Source organism: Oncorhynchus tshawytscha, linkage group LG16 (assembly GCF_018296145.1).
Source record: "Oncorhynchus tshawytscha isolate Ot180627B linkage group LG16, Otsh_v2.0, whole genome shotgun sequence".
NCBI classification, from domain to species: Eukaryota; Metazoa; Chordata; class Actinopteri; order Salmoniformes; family Salmonidae; genus Oncorhynchus; species Oncorhynchus tshawytscha.
This window is the reverse complement of record NC_056444.1, coordinates 64,681,427-64,700,778: the sequence shown is the minus strand read 5'-3', so window position 1 is coordinate 64,700,778 and position 19,352 is coordinate 64,681,427. Positions and strand designations below refer to the sequence as shown.

The 19,352-nt window shown below is 44.0% G+C and overlaps 1 protein-coding gene across 7 annotated transcripts in view; it reads left to right on the top strand.

The window, feature by feature from the left end:
- hdac7a (histone deacetylase 7a) overlaps positions 1-19,352 on the top strand; it is a 74,452-nt gene that overhangs the window by 770 nt on the left and 54,330 nt on the right. The window contains exons 1-2 of one of the 7 annotated variants that reach the window (XM_042299489.1): positions 11,707-11,977; positions 12,432-12,498. The exons of 4 other annotated variants lie outside the window; for them this stretch is intronic. The gene's annotated coding sequence lies outside the window, so the exon portion shown is untranslated. Of the gene's footprint in view, positions 1-11,705; positions 11,978-12,431; positions 12,499-19,352 lie in introns of those variants that run through there. 2 more of the 7 variants (XM_042299490.1, XM_042299491.1) reach the window with 2 other exon arrangements.

Genomic DNA, 19,352 nt, shown 5'->3' with positions numbered 1-19,352 from the left:
GGCTCATTATGCATCCTCCTGCTCATGTTACCGGCTTCCTCCTGTGGTTCACAGGTTTCTCCTCTGCTCTCAGTGTGCTCCCACGCTCCCTCAAAGAAAGGAAGGAAAACAATGAGAAGCGTTTGCGGAGCCACAAGATGGAGCTGCTTTAATTTGGCCTGTGTCTTTAATAGAGTGGAACATTTAAGTGTGGCTTTTTGTTGTTGCGTGTTTTGTTGTTTTTGGAATCACCTTTTCTTTTTTGGGCAGAGGGGTGAGAAAATTGGAAACAGACCCACCCACACTAGTGAGTCAGCCCGCATTTGTGGAGTGTTAACTTTAAGAGGGCAGAAAAATTGTCAAAGAGAGGACCTGCTAAAGGCAGAGGGAATTTGTTTTTGGTTATTCTGTTGATGTCACTTAATCCCCTTCGTTTACATGTACTTAGGAACCGGAGAGGAGGCTGCTCTGGCCCCTGCCATGGGCTTTTTTGAAAGGGAGGGAGTGGCTTGTGTTCATCTGGGACAATCCCAAGTGCTGAGTGCTGAGACCTTCCTCACCCTGCTCCCAAACACTCTGTTTCCCTTTGCATACACAACTGTTGGAGGGGTAGCAGAGTTAACTTGACTATGCGTAGGCTGGGGGAAGTCGATGCGTAGCCGCTGACGGTGTCCTGGATGTTATCATAATAACACCAGGGGTTTGTTATGGCGATACATACAGTATTTAACCACCTTGTCACTACAAACTCAAAATCGATCACTCTCCACAATGTTTTGTTTTACATTCATATACTGTACAAACAGACAATCTCAAAGAATGCTTTCTATCTAATCTTAGTTGTTAGATTTGTGTATTTTTGTCACCGACCATAACCGATACCTTAATCAGGCTGATAATGTGGCACCTCACTTTAGAGTAGCCTATCATTCCCTATCCACATCCCTTACATTCCACTCTGATCCTATCAATTTATCTAACTTTCTATCCATGTAGCCTTTGTCTTCTCCCTCAATCTGACTGTCGCTGTCTGTCACTCATCTCTTCCTCCCTGCTGGCAATGCAGCCTGTGTAGTCAGTGATAAGGGGCAACAGCAGTAGCCCTTCCTGTCCTGGCAGGAAGTGTTGATTTCCACTCCAGTCTCTGGGCAACCCTGTGCTGCGTCCACTGGGAACCTCCTTCCACTCTCAGCATGTGAACAGCTCGCAACACACAATTATTTTGATCAGAGTGGCTGTGATTTAATGCCCTACCGAGTAACACCTCTTTCAGACTGGAGGTAGCATAGTGGTATGGAGGGTGCACAGTGGCTGTGTGTGCTGGGTCTGAGCTGTGTCTATAGCTGTAGGTCAGGAAGGGTTAAGGGGTCACATGGAGCCCAGGAGCAGGAGTTCAGAGCAGGATATCCTGTCAGGATATGGTTCTCTCTCCCCTCTATTCCCAGGCATGGGAGGGCTGTGTTGGAGCTTGGAGTCAAAGCTGAGAGTGAAGGCAGGGGGCAGGGTGGGTATTGGTCTGGTGTAAAATGTCACTCACGTCTCAAAACACATGGAGCGACACGGAAAGTTTGCACGTTGCCATCCAAGGGTTGTGTATCTATGGCAAACTTGTTTGGTGTATTTGATGTTGGACGATAGACAATGGTAGGCCTGATTTGTGCCTAGTGAATCAAGATGGAAGTTGGGAAATTATAGCCGACCTGTTGTTTTGTTGTGTTTGGTATTCCAGAGATGTTCTTATCCCTGTGGAGTCCACAAGAAGTCTTTAAGTGAAGAGGTGATTCAGATGAAGGGGTTGAGAGTAATGAGGTGGAGTTAGAGGGGTCATGGAGAAGATGAAGCCACAGGGCAGCAAATTGTCCAGAGGAGACAGATAAAACAGTGGAGTGATTTCCTACCTGACTGCCTGCCCCCCTCTGGTAATAGAGTGTAACTACAGATGCTGAACTTCAGGCCTCATAACAAACAGTGTTGATCGTTACAATCAGAAAGTATTTTAACTTAGTACTCGTGTGGCATTTTATATCATTCTAGGTACATACAGTTATCACATACAAGGACTAGATAGGCAACCGTTTCCTTGGCATCAGACAAGTAACCGATGCAAAGAGAGACAAAGGAAAGACAACAAGAGAGAGAGTGACAGGCTGTTTTTGGATTTCCGTTTCCAACACCCACCTCCTTTGTCTTGTTATTGTTGCGATATGAAATCTCATTCTGAATGTCGTTACAAATATTGTGGTGCCTCTCTGGGATTCCCCCTGGGCTATTTTGTTCTCTCGTACCATATTGATATTGTCTACATATTGTCTACAAAAAAATGCATGAAATCAGTGTCAAGTTCCATTTGAGTAGGAGATTTACTTTGCTTGACTTTATTTTTCTTCATGACAACAGTTGAGGTTGATAACTATTCTAGAGAGACCGCCGCGTGGGCGGTTTACTTTGGTTTTGGAAAGTGACTCTATGAGCCTGGTGGGGTACTGAGTGTGAACAGAGCTGCTGATAATGTCGAGGATGAGCTGCTGTAACCGAGACGTTCCAGTTGGGCCTCTGACACAGCCGTATGTTTCAGATGCTCGCTCTCACACACCCGCCCACCACGTTAGTGAATGAATGGACACTAAAAAACATGGAAAATGTGTTATGCGTGTCCCTGTGAATTTGTGTGTATGAAGTATCTGTGTAAGAAGTATCTGTGTATGAAGTATCTGTGTATGAAGTATCTGTGTATGAAGTAGATGTACGTGTGACGGATAAGCGAGGGCCAACTGACATACAGTATGCTCACCATCATGCTCCTAATTGGTGTCCACTACAGTTAGTAATGTATGTGTACAGCGAGGTTTTGGTTTCTGTACTGTAAGATGAAGGGATACTACTGTAAATAAACCTGATGGAACTTTGCCTCAGTGACAGGATTATACCAAACTGGTTCCGGTTCGACTGTTTCTTCATGTAGCCATATAACAGAGAACAGAGTGCATCGTTTTACTACAAACAGTGTGCACAGTAGTTTTATCATATTGTGCAGAACCACACACAGGGTTAAGAGGAGATCATTATATTTGTTTTATCATAAAACCAAAGAAGACCCCCAAAAATGGCCTATTTTTAACCGACTGAGCACTTTTCTCATTTAAAACTTGTAACATGGGATTTCCACCAAGGTGCTAAGTGCTTGTCAGAGAGTTGAGATTCTTTTTCAGGCCTTACTGTTGTACAGAATGTGCTTTAGTCTTGCAGCAGCATTGGAATATTGGCTTGGTGTAGATGTGGAATGACTCACAATCCTGTACTGTAAACCCAGACCACACCCTCCCTCACTGCTGCTCCCTGCTTTTACAAAGCTAGCACACCCTGTTATCCAATTTCTGTCAGCCTCTTTCAAACACACACACACAGTACACACAAACATGCGACTCCACCCTTCTCTAAACTTCCACTGATCTCATCCTCAAAAAAACTGTCCTGCAAAAAAGTCCCTTCTCTCTCGCTCTCAAAATACTCTTAGTGTTGTAACTGTATGGCTGCTTCAATAACTCCTTATCCAATATTCATCACATTCCTGCTGGCTTCTTAAAGAGAAGGACCATGCTGGCCACTGGGACCTCACAGCAGACACACTACTCCCTCCTCTCCCTTTCCAGCTTTTAGTTATTTTCTCTCACACTGCAGTAACAAAGTAGAAGCCTATCAATTGACATACACTGAGTGTACAAAACATTAAGGATATCTGCTCTTTCCTTGACATGACTGACCAGGTGCAACTCAATATTAGGAAGGTGTCCTTAATGTTTTGTAAGTGTATATTTCTCTGTTTCACTCTCCCACGGGCTAGTGTTTCTGTTCAAGGATATTTACCAGGAGGTTTTCTGCATAAAGTCACTACACTACTGATACTATTCACACCATTGTGTATTGTGTTTCATATTGGTGAACTATGAGTCATACTCCACAGATTTAAAATGATCTCATTTATATACATTCAAGTAAATGCACAGTGCTGAATTTTCACAAGCAGACAAATGCATACTGTCCACACATGTAGCTAACATAAAGCCCAACAGTGCCTTGATCTAAACAGCCTCATGAAGTTTGATTCAGTGGAAAGTCTCTTAACAGCTGGTCCACAGAACTCTAATGTAGTTACATCTGTTTCTATATTGAATTAAAATGCTTGTAATTACCAACTTGCTGCTTTTAAGCACAGAACAGAAGTGATTCTCTTTTAAGCACAGAACAGAAGTGATTCTCTTTTAAGCACAGAACAGAAGTGATTCTCTTTTAAGCACAGAACAGAAGTGATTCACGGCAGGAAAACATATTTCACACAAATATAGAAATATAGATGAAAATTCACAAATTTAAATTCTAAAAAGCTCTATTCAGGAAGAAATCCATTCACAACCATGCCTATATTTAGATAGTGAGAAAACAACATCTGTATTATTTCTTAAACCATATACACTTAGATGCTGAATTAGTGTGGATATCTCTTATCTTGATAATTTGTTCAGTGGTGATGGAGTAGGCCTATAAGGCATCATTTATACAACAGAATGTTAAATTGTGTGTGTAAAGATCAGTTGAGAGGCAGGGTGTTACATGAGTTGTGGTAAGCTCAGGCTGTCGGGCTGACATTTTACACTAAACAACAACCACCTCTGTTGACAACCTCTGGTCTCCCGGTAGCTGAATGCCACATCGAATCGGATTAAACTCCCTAAATGGATGGCTTTATAGCTATGCTACCCCTTCCCTGGTCATCTTGATCAGACATTGTACTAGACATCAGAACAACTGAAAGTCCCTGTTTGTAAATGAGTGTGTGCGTGTGTTTCTGTGTGTTGGAGACAAGAGTGTAGAGTAGATGCATTGAGGCCAGGGCAGGCAGAGAGAGATGTAATCGGATATAGTTGTTTCATATGACCGGGTTTGCAGGCTGGCTGGCATTCAAGGGCCAAGAGGTTTCACTAAAGGTCACAATGACAAAGACATACTGTGCTTGTGTTGTGTGCCTGACTGACTGAACGCTGACATACACTTCTGTATACTGTATGTGTATGAAGGCACACTACCGGTCAAAAGTTTGAGAACACCTACTCATTGAAGGGTTTTTCTTTATTTTTACTATTTTCTACATTGTAGAGTAATAGTGAAGAGATCAAAACTATGAAATAACACATGGAATCATGTAGTAACCAAAAAAAGTGTTAAACAAATCGAAATATATTTGAGATTTGAGATTCTTCAAAGTAGCCACCCTTTGCCTTGACAGCTTTTCACACTCTTGGCTTTCTCTCAACCAGCTTCATGAGGTAGTCACCTGGAAGCATTTCGATTAACAGGTGTCCCTTGTTAAAAGTGAATTTGTGGAATGTATTTCCTTCTTAATGCGTTTGAGCCACACAGTTGTGTTGTGACAAGGTAGTGGGGTATACAGCAGATAGCCCTATTTGGTAAAAGACCAAGTCCATATTATGGCAATAACAGCTCAAATAAGCAAAGAGAAATAGTCCATCATTACTTTAAGACATGAAGGTCAGTCAATTTGGAAAAAAGGTTTCTTCAAGTGCAGTCTTAAAAACCATCGAGCGCTATGATGAAACTGGCTCTCAAGTGATAATGACGCTGGAGAAGAAGGCAGAGGTTTTACGTGTCCCCAACCGATTGTTTTTTTTGTTTGTTTATTTGCATTTTTTGTAACAGATTTTTTTTTTAAACGTATTTTGTACATAATGTTGCCGTTACCGTCTCTTATGACCGAAAATAACATCTGGACATCAGGACTGCGATTACTAACCATGGACTGGCAGAATCCTTTTTCCTTTAACGTGCCCGACGTGAACGATATACTGCTTTCTCGGGAACGAGAGGAGGCGGAGAAAAGGGGCCAAAGGGCAGGCTGCCTTCCGAGAATTCCTAGGCGATCGAATAAACCCCCACTTCCTTCCATTCTGCTAGCTAACATGCAATCTTTGGAGAATAAAATAGATGACTTACGGGCAAGATTAAACTACCAATGGGACATTCGAAATGGCAATATCTCATGCTTCACGGAGTCGTGGCTGAATGACAACACTATTATACGCTGTACCGGCAGGATTGAACAGCGATGTCTGGTGAGAGAAGGGGTGGCGGTCTATGTATTTTTGTAAATAACAGCTGATGCACGATATCTAAGGAAGTCTCGAGCTATTGCTCGAGGTAGAGTATCTCCTGATAAGCTGTAGACCACACTATCTACTTAGAAAGTTTATCTGTATTTGTCGTAGCTGTTTATATACCACCACAGTCAGAGGCTGGCACTAAGACAACATTGAATGAGTTGTATTCTGCCATAAGAAAACGCTCACCCAGAGGCAACGCTCCTAGTAGCCGGAGACTTTAATGTAAAGAAACTTAAATCCGTTTTACCAAATTTCTATCAGCATGTAAATGTGCAACCAGAGGGGGAAAAAAAACTCTAGACCACCTTTACTCCACACACAGAGACGCATACAAAGCTCTCACTCGCCCTCCATTTGGCAAATCTGACCAGAATTGTATCCTCCTGATTCCTGCTTTACAAGCTAAAATGAACTGGATCAATAAAAAAGTGGTCAGATGAAGCAAATGCTAAGCTACAAGACTGTTTTGCTAGCACAGACTGGAATATGTTCCGGGATTCCTCCGATGGCTTTGAGGAGTACACCACATCAGTCATTGACTTCATCAATAAGTGCATCAATGACGACGTCCCCACAGCGACTGTACATACCCCAACCAGAAGCCATGGATTACAGGCAACATCCACACTGAGCTAAAGGCTAGAGCTGCCGCTTTCAAGGAGCAGGACTTTAACCCAGAAGTTTATAAGAAATCCCGCTATGTCCTCTGACAAACCATCAAACAGGAAAAGCTTCAATACTGGACTAAGATAGAACCGGTGCAGTGCAATTCAGATGCTCGTCGGATGTAGCATGGCTTGCAAACCATTACAGATTACAAAGGGAAGCACAGCCGAGAGCTGCCCAGTGACACGAGCCTACCAGACGAGCTAAACTACTTCTATGCTCGCTTCGAGGCAAATGGCACTGAAATATGCATGAGAGCACCAGCTGTTCCGGGAGATTGTGTGATCACGGTCTCCGCAGCCAATGTGAGTAAGACCTTTAAACAGGTCAACATTCTCAAGGCCGCAGGGCCAGACAGATTACCAGGACGTATACTGTGAGCATGCGCTGACCAACTGGCAAGTGTCTTCACTAACATTTTCAACCTCTCCCTGTCCGAGTGTAATACCAACATGTTTTAAGCAGACCACCATAGTTCCTGTGCCCAAGAACGCTAAGGTAACCTGCCTAAATGACTACCGACCCGTAGCACTCGCATCTGTAGCCATGAAGTGCTTTGAAAGGCTGGTCATGGCTCACATCAACACAATTATCCCAGAAACCCTAGACCCACTCCAATTTGCATACTGCCCCAACAGATCCACAGATGATGCAAAGCTTTCATCAAGGCAAAGGGTGGCTATTTGAAGAATCTCAAATATAAAATATACTTTGATTTAACACTTTTTTGATGATGATTCCATATGTGTTGTGTCATAGTTTTGATGTCTTCACTATTATTCTACAATGTAGAAAATAGTAAAAAATAAAGAAAAACCCTTGAATGAGTAGGTGTTCTAAAACTTTGGACCGGTAGTGTATGTCGGGAGGTTAAGGTTCTATCTGCATTTTTGTCAATGTAATTATTGACGTAGCCTTGTTCTGTTCAATGTTCTCTACCTATATATTTCTCTAAATACCTCAATTCAAATTGCTGACACCATTCAAACCAATGCGGGTTCGGAACTTTGAAGCCAGTTATCTCAGGATCATCTTTTTGCAGATAGAACCTTGTATATTTTAGATCCCAGTGCCATTGATTTCTGTGTAGTTGTTTTTGTTCAGTTTTAGCATGGTTTCTATCCCTTTCGACTCACATGATTGATGATTTAAATTAACACATCAGACATGTCATTATCAGGAACTACATTTCAGCAAAAAGACATAGCCTAACAGTTGACTGCGCTGTTGCTGCCATTCTGAGAAGTAGGGCTGACAAAGACGATCTTAGCTGAATCTAAATTTGACCTTGTATTTCATTGAGGGACATTATTTAGAGTGTGCGCGTGTGTGTCTGCCTGCCTGCTCAGAGACAATAACCAGTACTGAAGGTTTAGGCTAGAGGCTGGGCTCAGTGTTTACTCTAACCCGTGTGCCGCATGGTGCCACAGCATGGAGCTTGGTGTCCCAGGGGCCCAGCTGAGCCCCGCCTGGTACCCAGACAATGGCTGCCTTCATCCTGGCTTCCTCCTCCCTCCATCCCTGTCTGCCTCCATCCTCTCTGGACCACCTTGTGATCTGGGGCAGAGGTTGCCAGGTCTGATCCTGAAAGGCCTAAAATAATATCTGTATCTAGTTAAATGACTTGGAATATAAACAAAAGTACATCTTGCCTATTCTAATGTAACTTAGAGGAAGCCCACGATCTTGCCGTGGAACTTGGTTTGGGAAATGCATTTGAGAGTACTCATCTTGCATCTTTTTGGAAGCTTTGACTTATTTTGTGTAGTGATTTGACATTTAAAACTGTGTGAGAGAGTGAATCCTTGTCAGGTTGTGTAATTGTGCAGGTGGGAGTTAACTACGCACATGTAGAACACAGCTGACCACATCCTGTACACATAGAACTAACATAGAGGCCTCTTCCTCTCAAATTAACTGACATCTGAAAAATGCTAAGAATCTTACAAAAAAATACATTTCAACATGTTTTCACAGTGTCCTCTCTGAGTCTAGCTTCTGTTTGGACATTTTGGATCAATTTGATTAAATTAAATTATTGGAAGTCCTAAGAGTGTGTTGCATTGGCTTTCAAAGATTGTTATCAAAAATTAGGCACTGCTTCATCTGGGGAAAATAAAATAGTTTAGCATCAGTCTGGAGAAACAGATTGACCGCTGTCTTTTCCATTTGGGTGTTACATACAGCGAGGTTCACGTTGGCCAGCGCCTTGCCTCCTGTGAACCTAAGCTTGTGCCTGTGTTTGATCATATGTGTGTGCAGTGGCGGTCGGTGCCGTTTAAGATGAGGGTGGACGATTTTCTTTATTTCGGAGCGTGGCCTTATTTCTATTACAGCATTTGGATTCACACAGCTCAATGTAACATCAATAGGTTTAGGCCAGGGTTTTCCAACCCTGTCCCTGGAGAGCTACCTTCCTGTAGGTTTTCACTCCAACCCCAGTTGTAACTAAGATGATTCAGCTAATCAACCAGCTGATTATTAGAATCAGGTGTGCTAGATTGGGGTTGGAGCAAAAACCTACAGAACGGCAGCAGTACTAGAGAGCCCTGGTTTAGGCTACTACATGATACTTGATTTTTCCCTATACCCACCATGAGGTTGCTACAACCTAGGCAACGAATTATGGTTTACAATGTAGTTGCACAGGTCATGAACACTCTTAGTAATTAAGGTGACAGACTGACATTCAATAACGCCTTGCACACTCTTGCCTGCATCTAGCTGATCTACAGGTGTAATCATTGGTCCAACAATTGCAAACGAGTTGCTATTGGACAAATTCAGGTAGGTTTATCCACATTTGCTTCTGTTTAAGAATTGTTTATTTTTTAACAGGAATGGCAGATTGAATACATCCCTGATCACCCGCAAACACAGTTAACTTTCATAGCAGCCACATAAACAGCATGATCACTTTGCTCATTGTATAACTCCTTCTCGCATCTATGCGCTCTCCTCCTCTCACCTTTTCCCTTCGCTTGCACAACACAACAGTGACCAGGGGGAAAAAAAATTCCAAGCCAAACCTTCATACCATAACTGCTACACACAGCCTACATTGTTACCACCATATTAGCTAACGTCCTAGTCAACATAGCTACTAGAACTAACACATTAGTAAACCCGCTACAATCATGCAGTTTAGCAGTCAACTACTCACCACATTTTATGCACTGCAGTGCTAAGCTAGCTGTAACTTATGCTTTCAGTACTAGATTCATTCTCTGATTGTTTGGACAATGTGTCAGTTCATGCTGCAACAGCTCTGATAGTTTGGAGGACATCCTCCGGATGTTGTCATAATTACATTGTACGTCTATAGAAGGGGGTGAGAACCATTAGCCTCCTAGGTTTTGTATTGAAGTCAATGTACCCAGAGGATGACTGAAGCTAGCTGTCCTCCGGCTACAACATGGAGCTACCCCACAGAGTGCTGTTGAGGCTACTGTAGACCTTCATTGCAAAACAGTGCGTTTTGAATGAATTATTTGGTGATGTGATTATATGTATTATAGTTTAATCTAACCCTAACTTGAATGTTTCACTATTTTTATCTTTATGAAATTCACTGAGGAGGATGGTTCTCCCCTTCCTCCTCTGAGGAGCCTACACTGGTGTGTGTGTACCTTGCTGTGGGCTGCTAGACTGCTGTGCCGTTTTACTGTCACACAGGCTGTGTTCTCGTTATTTTCAGCTCATACCGGATGTGATTCAGATTGGGGAATTCTATAATTGACAAGACAAACCACACAAACACACGCATACATAAACACCCACACTTTGGGAGGATTTCTGGTAAGGGTGCTGGGCTCCCCCTGAGCTTATGCATTTAAAGGTGAGTATGGGCTAGGTTTCGTTTTTGGTGTGCACGAACGGTTTGTTTTACTGTTGGTCTTGAAAACTGGATCACAGATGCTGAGTGGAAATAAAAGCAGTGCTCAAGCTGGGAAAACAGCCTTTGAAAGATTAACTAAACTCTTTCATCTCATTGAGCACTTTGTCATTTCCTGTCCTCAAAACACACAACCCATGCAGGTGATGCTCAACCTCCTTCTCAAACCCTCACATTGTATTCTACGCTTCTCTATAAACAATGCAGGCAACTGTCACTCGAATGTTTTAATCTAACCGTCACTGTTTTTATCATTACTGTTATACAAAGCATCTGGGTCACAGGAAGAGGCAGTGGGAGACCTGTGCATCATGTGACAGATAAAGGGACGTGTATGGGTTACCTTGTCTGAGAAATACACAGGAAGCCCTTGGTAACTATTCCTTCCTCTTCCAAGAAACATTAATCTATGATGTGACTCATAACAGGAGGAGAAAGGTATTGGTCAAGGAGCACCGTTTCCTAGAAGGCTATGCACTCATTAAGACATTTTGTAGAATTCATCTGTGAAATTAAAGTTGTTCAGATAAAGCTGACAAACATGACGTTTTCACTTTTGTCTTTTCTCTGAGTTTCATATTTCCCTGCTATACTGCCTCCTCATGAGCCAAGAACTATGTGAGCACTTGTAAACACTTTATCATACTGTGCAGTTTACTTGATTGTGGTCATACATGTACAAATGTAGCTTTAACCATACATGAAAATGCTACTTTGAGAAACATTTTGGAAGAGTGGATATGCGTTATTACACAAGTTGTAACATGTTTATAGTAGTTTTGTCCAGAAAGTGCAAGTAAAGGACTGTCGTAACAGTTATTCTGTTCCAATAAACAGCTGTTGCTATGTCAGCAGGTGGAGCTGTAGAAACCATCTGACAACAAACTGTGAACAAAGTTTCAGACACTGATAAGTAGTGGTTCGGATTGGCTACATAGTGTACCAATAGAAAGCTCATATACGGAAACAATGGTAGAGAGAAGTCGAGTGACGCTATTTTTGGTGCTACCCGCTTAGATTTCTATTTTCGTCTTCTTCAGGGGCTGGACATACCAAGTTGCTTGCGATAACTAATTATTTCTCCCTCACTTGTAGCCTACTGACGAATCTCATCCTTGGCCACCGGTCTCTTTCCCTGTATGTTACTCGACAGTCATTTCACAAATAGGCTTCACAGGACTAGTAACAGACGACATTGGCTTTTTGGAGGAATATTTATAATGTGGATTTAGAACCTGTTGCGTTGTTGTGACATTCTTACAAGGTAACACATTTTCTTTCATGTGCATACCAGATAATTGTTCTGTGTTATACAGTATTGCAGCAGTAGGCTAACCGACCTACCCGATGAAACTAACTGACATAGTGTAGCCTATTATTGCTACGTGCCGTTAGGTCTGTCATTCTACAAATAGGCTACATTTCGAAACATAAGTCAATTTCAAAGGGGCTACAACCATCGTATCCTGGTGGGATGTCTTTTAAACGCTGCCCTCTGTAAGCAGATGTTCAGGGCAGCAGTTTTTTTCCAGAGTGAGAGACCGCATTCCATTGCTGAATTGTTACACATTTCTCGGGAAAATCTATTACAATTTGTAGGTTATTTGTTTTAAAACAGCCTACACTTTTCATATACTTGAAGTTCGCTATTAATTAGGGGGCATGGATAATTAATTGCCTGTGGTTGTGAGTAATAAACGATATCTCCCCGTCTGCAGATGGAATCACGGCGTCGGGACCTACGGTAGACAAAGGCCGACGGGACAGCTTTTTATCAAGTGTCAGGTAGCCCCCCCTTGTCACTTGAACTGCGCACTAACAAATATGTAACTACTGATTGCCACATATCACCTCACTGTCTTCAGAATAGTAGACTTACAAATATGATAGATTTTTCCTCCAGAATGAGCCATACATTTAGACAAACAGGCTACATCTGTTTGCAAATTAGTCATCCCCAACCAACTATTCACGGTTGTTTGAACAGGTCTCAAAAGTAATGCCGTTTTCAGAAACTAGCCTATCTATGCACTGGCAAATATGATTGAGAAGAAACATTTTGTTGTGGTATATGCTGCTAATGAACATGTTTTTTTTTTCATGATTAGTCACTAGCATGATTGTCTAGATATATTTACTTTTACAGCAACACAGAAGCGAGAGCATGCAAGTACACCACAAGACTACAGTAGGGTGACATTGGCTAGGGGATCCTATGTTCTTATGTTCTCACACCACAAGACTACAGTAGGGTGACATTGGCTAGGGGATCCTATGTTCTTATGTTCTCACACCACAAGACTACAGTAGGGTGACATTGGCTAGGGGATCCTATGTTCTTATGTTCTCACACCACAAGACTACAGTAGTGACATTGGTGACATTGTTCTCACACCACAAGACTACAGTAGGGTGACAGGGATCCTATGTTCTTATGTTCTCACACCACAAGACTACAGTAGGGTGACATTGGCTAGGGGATCCTATGTTCTTATGTTCTCACACCACAAGACTACAGTAGGGTGACATTGGCTAGGGATCCTATTGGCTAGGGGATCCTAGGGGATCCTATGTTCTTATGTTCTCTTATGTTCTCACACCACAAGACTACAGTAGGGTGACATTGGCTAGGGGATCCTATGTTCTTATGTTCTCACACCACAAGACTACAGTAGGGTGACATTGGCTAGGGGATCCTATGTTCTTATGTTCTCACACCACAAGACTACAGTAGGGTGACATTGGCTAGGGGATCCTATGTTCTTATGTTCTCACACCACAAGACTACAGTAGGGTGACATTGGCTAGGGGATCCTATGTTCTTATGTTCTCACACCACAAGACTACAGTAGGGTGACATTGGCTAGGGGATCCTATGTTCTTATGTTCTCACACCACAAGACTACAGTAGGGTGACATTGGCTAGGGGATCCTATGTTCTTATGTTCTCACACCACAAGACTACAGTAGGGTGACATTGGCTAGGGGATCCTATGTTCTTATGTTCTCACACCACAAGACTATGTTCATGTTCTCACACCACAAGACTACAGTAGGGTGACATTGGCTAGGGGATCCTATGTTCTTATGTTCTCACACCACAAGACTACAGTAGGGTGACATTGGCTAGGGGATCCTATGTTCTTATGTTCTCACACCACAAGACTACAGTAGGGTGACATTGGCTTGGGGATCCTATGTTCTTATGTTCTCACACCACAAAGTACTACCAGAATAACAAAGTAAACACAGTACATATGAAGAAGTAAAACATGTACAGCATCTGTTTATTTTGTACTTTCAGAAAGGCTAATATGTGTGTGGAATAGTTAGCACTGAGAGCTAAAGTCTGACTGTGCATTAGATCTGAGTGATAGCCCAAGCTCTTGCTGTGCCAGGCACATGTTCCATCCATGCAAAAGAGGCCATCTTCCTGGAAAAATGGAGGGAGGTCATGTCCGAAGCTGCAGTGTCCCATTTCATGTGTCAGTCCGGGCCAACTGACACGGCCAATCTCTTTTGTGTCCCTCTAATCTGTCTAGGGTTGAAAAACGAGGGTGTATTAGTTGACCAGTAAACTATCATTTTGGTATCTTTCAAGGATTTTATGTCATCTATCACGAGAAATCTAGTAACCCTTTTGGTACTTCCGATTATCACAGGTGTCTGTAATCATGTCTGGCCTTCTGTGTGGCCGTCTCACATTTGAAATAATGAAATAAGATGATAAAAAAATTGAATGACAAAGCTGTTAAACATTATCCTCCAACTTAGTGAATACCATCGGGGTTTAAAATGGTGTATTTATTTGACTATTTCAATATGTATTTGTTTTCAATGTTTTTGTCGTCAAACTGGTGGCAGTTGTGAAAAAAGACAATAGTTGGAAGAGTTGCAGAGTTAATTAAAATGGTTGTTAAGATGATTTTTCCATTAATTAGGCTATATTCTTATGAACCATGTGGTTTATCTACTAGAAACTCATGGACACAAATACAATAAATGAAAACTATATGAATGAAAAAATAAAAAAGTTATTCAAGTATAAATGACCAAAGTTACGACAGATTGCCATAGATTCTGTTAATTACCAAAATGACTGAAGATTTCGTTAACTTTGGTAAATGACCGGTAGCTTTACAATCTTCTAATCTGTCCCTATTCATCAGAACGCTTTGCCTCTCTTTCTCCTGTAGCTGTTAATGCTGCTCCGATGAAACACAACAATCCCCCTTAATGAAGTGAAGTCAACGAGGTTATTAAAACTAGTCTGTGGTCAGTCAGTACCTTGTTGTGGTTGTTACTCAGCTCCTCCTGGTGTGATTCTACTGCCACAGTGGGTTTTTGTAGAGGGAAGATAACCCACCACGGAAACATTATGAAGCTCAGCATCAGTTAAATATCTTTTCTAGTCATTTGGATTTGGATCATGCCACCCTGTTCAGAGACTGGATCCAAGTACGTGTCTGCGGTTTGGTCTTTGCCTGGACGAGGTATCTGTTGCTTGTAAAACCACGTAGTGAAGAGGATGGGAACCTAATAAACATAGTCTTACATTTCCTTAACATACCAGGAGAGGAGGAAAATGTAGAGTGATCACAATAGCAAGATTGTTTTGCAGGGAGCTGCAGTAAAGATCAAGTTTCTGGTTGAAACCAGGGTCAGCTGACTCCCTCCTTTCCTCCACGCCGTTGCTGCTGTCTTGAGAGAAAAAGCCCAGAGGGTTGAACTTAACTCTTTTATTCTTAGTCAGGGAGCCGGAGACTTTTATTCCTGTCTTATTCCTACTGTATGTACGACACTGCTGAAGTCGGATGGATTGATCGTTCGCGGTGTCTTATATCCATGAAGTCATTTGATACGGTTAGAGTTTTATTATCCTTGTAGGGCCAGACCTTGTGATCTCTGGAATCAAACGTTGTTAAATGTTACGTGTGGAGTCTGGATCCCTGAGCTAACGCAGGCCTGTAAATTCTGCTGTGTCAAATCAATTAGTCAGGGTTTAACCTGGTAAGTTGTCCAGAATTTTCTTTAGTAATGGCAGCATATGCCTATAGCATTTCCCTCTGAGGCCAGTTGGACATGCTAGAAAGTTCAACTTCCAGCTCTGCACCAGGAGCTCTGTCTCTGTACTCAGGTAGTGGTGGTCTGGGCGCTGGTCTATTGGCTGTCAATGGTTTGTGCGGTGGCAGTCAGACTCAAAGACCCATGACATGACTGTACTGGTCTAGGATCAGATTGCCTGTTGTTGCCAGGCAGGTCATGTGATCCCCTTTAGTCTCCGGCCTCTGGCCTGTGTAATGCAGACCATGAGAAAAGAGCAAAGGCCATGGAGAGCTGCTTTCCCAGGATGCACTGTGGCTCTCCTTTCTGCTGTTTTCTGGTAGTCGGGTCAGATCAGTTCGTGTGAGGCTGTGCTATAACGACAAAGCAGGGAATCATAGTCTCACCTGTCTCTATCCTCCACATCACCCCTTCTCTTTTTTTCTCTTGCTTGATACCGCAATGTCGCCGATAGACAAAATCCCATTTGCTTTACTAGAACATGGCTGTTCACAGAGCACCACTAGTCTATAACATGGCCTTCCTGTGGTAACTAAATGCCAGGAACCAAGAAAATGAATCTACTTCTAGATGGGAGGCTTGTTTACTGGATTTAGAGATTGCTAAGTTTCTGGTCTCTGATAACGACTGGGTTTGCAGTTATGTATTCAGTATGTGTGTGCGTTACCAAGAATGTTAACATCCTCTTGTTTTTGTTCATTCAGTCAGAAAAGTGTGACTGCATATTAATGAGGTGTGTTCCCTTCAAAGGTTTTCCCAGAACAGTTGTTAAAGTTTAAAGTCTCAGAGTTGGAGAGAAGAGAGGGGGAGAAAAAAACTTGATAACTGCAGAGAGACTCAAACATGGTATAAAAAAAAAGATGAGCAACAGAGCAGGCAGGAGAGAGTGAGCTCGCGGCAGAGTGAGCTCGCGGCAGAGTGAGCTCGCGGCAGAGTGAGCTCGCGGCAGAGTGAGCTCGCCGCAGAGTGAGCTCGCCGCAGAGTGAGCTCGCCGCAGAGAGGGCGGGCTATAGAGAGGGCGAGAGAGAGAAGGCATGCGAGAGAGAGGGCGTGCGAGAGAGCGAGAACGGGCGGGCGAGAGAGGGTGTGAGAGAGAGAGGGCGTGCAAGAGAGAGTGCGTGCGAGAGCGGGCGGGCGAGAGAGCGAGCGAGAGCGGGCGGGCGAGAGAGAGGGTGTGAGAGCGTGCGAAGGCGGGCGAGAGAGAGCGGGGCGAGAGAGGGTGGGCGTGCGTGCGAGAGGGCGTGCGAGAGAGAGGGCGGGCGAGAGAGAGGGCGTGCGAGAGAGAGGGCGTGCGAGAGGGCGTGCGAGAGAGAGGGGGCGTGCGAGAGGGCGTGCGAGAGCGAGAGCGGGTGTGCGTGCGAAAGGTAGAGCGGGCGTGAGAGAGGTAGAGCGGGCGTGAGAGAGAGCGGGCGAGAGAGAGGGCGAGAGCGGGCGGGCGAGAGAGAGAGTGAGCGAGAGGGCAAGATAAATAGAGAGAGAGAGAGAGAGGGCGTGCGAGAGCAGGCGAGTGAGTGAGAGAGAGAGAGCGGGCGAGAGAGAGAGAGAGAGAGCGGGTGGGGGAGAGAGCGCGTGAGAGAGAGCGCAGGCTGGGAGAAGAGCAGGCTGGAGAGAGAGCGAGGGTGGGCGAGAGAGAGTGAGGGTGTGCGAGAGAGAGCGGGCGGGCGAGCCGGCGAGAGAGAGGTCGAGAGAGGTCGAGAAAGAGAGAGAGAGAGAGAGAGAGATGGCGGGTGAGCGAGAGAGAGAGATGGCGGGAGAGAGAGAGAGAGAGAGAGAGATGGCGGGCGAGCGAGAGAGAGCGAGATGGCGGGCGAGCGAGAGAGAGCGAGATGGCGGGCGAGCAAGAGAGAGCGATTTGGCGAGCGAGATGGCGGGCGAGCGAGAGAGAGAGAGCGAGATGGCGGGAGAGAGAGAAGGGAGTAGGCAGATGTAAGGATGTCAGAAATATGTAATTATCTGCATTTGTGTGTGCTCATGTGCAGTTTAACTTAACCACTGAATTATACTGTAGCCTCTCCTGCTCAGGAAGCAGTAAACGTAGCAGAAACTTTCCTTCATGACTGTCTCTGCTAAGCTGGCCTTTGCTTGTTCTGTTTTCACAGTACCTTAGGGTTAGCCACCCAGGGCCATCCATCTCTCCCCGCCCAGGGGCCTTCCCCCCCTCATCTCTCCCCACCCAGGGGCCTTCCTCTCCTCTATCTCTCCCCACCCAGGAGCCTTCTTCTCCTCCAGCATTCTCCACCCAGGAGCCAGACCACGACTCAATACACAACACTCCCATAATGCTGACCTCTGAGTTATGTGTCAGAACTTTTGTTTTCCTGTTCCGCTCTCAGGGTGATGTAGGAAGAGAGGGTGGAAAGGGTAGAAGAGGCTTCAGGGACGAACAGTACTCCAACAGTGGAACTGGACTTGTAACTGTCATGTTTTATTTGTAATGACAAATTCCACATAAAGTTTGACTTTAATGAAAGCATCTCGCATAGTGTTTCTCTTTGAAGTCATGGTTATATAGTAAATTAAATCTAATGTTATTTGTCACATGCGCCGAATACAACCGGTGTAGACCATATAGTTAAATGCTTACTTACGAGCCCTTAACCAACAATGCAGTTAAGAAAAATAAGCGTAAAGAAAGTATTTACTGAAAAAATAAATTACAAATAAAAAACAATAACGAATAATTAAAGGGCAACAATAAAATAACAGTATCTTTGTCTATATACAGGGGTTACTGGTACAGAGTCAATGTGCATGTAGATAGAGGTGTCTATGCAAAGATAATAAACTGAGTAGCAGCAGCGTAAAAATGTGGGTTGGGCGGGTGTCAATGCAAATAGTTCGGGTTAGCTGTTCAGGAGTCTTATGGCTTGGGGGTAGAAGCTGTTAAGAAACCTTTTGGACCTAGACTTGGTGCTCTGGTACCACTTGCCGTGCAGTCCTGGATGGCAGGAAGCTTGGCCCTGGTGATGTACTGGGCCGTACCCACTACCCTCTGTTGTGCCTTGCGGTCGGAGGCTGAGCAGTTGCCATACCAGGCGGTGATGCAACCAGTGGTGCAGATGTTGAACTTTTTTGAGGATCTGAGGAACCATGACAAATCTTTTCAGTCTCCTGAGGGGGAATAGGTTTTGTCGTGCCCTCTTCATGACTGTCTTGGTGTGTCTGGACCATGTTAGTTTGTTGGTGATGTAGACACCAAGGAACTTGACGCTCTCAACCTGCTCCACTGCAGCCCCGTCGATGTGAATGGGGGCGTGCTCAGTCCTCCTTTTCCTGGAGTCCATGATCATCTCAATTGTCTCGATAATGTTGAGCAAGAGGTTGTTATCCTGGCACCACACTGCCAGGTCTCTGACCTCCTCCCTATAGGCTGTCTCATCGTTGTCGGTGATCAGGCCTACCACTGTTGTGTTTTCGGAAAACTTAATGATGGTGTTGGAGTCATGCCTGGCCATGCAGTCATGGGTGAAGAGGGAGTACAGAAGGGGGCTGAGCACGCTCACCCCCGAGGGGCCCCAGTGTTGAGGATTAGCGTGGCAGATGTGTTGTTACCTACCCTTACCACCTGGGGGCTG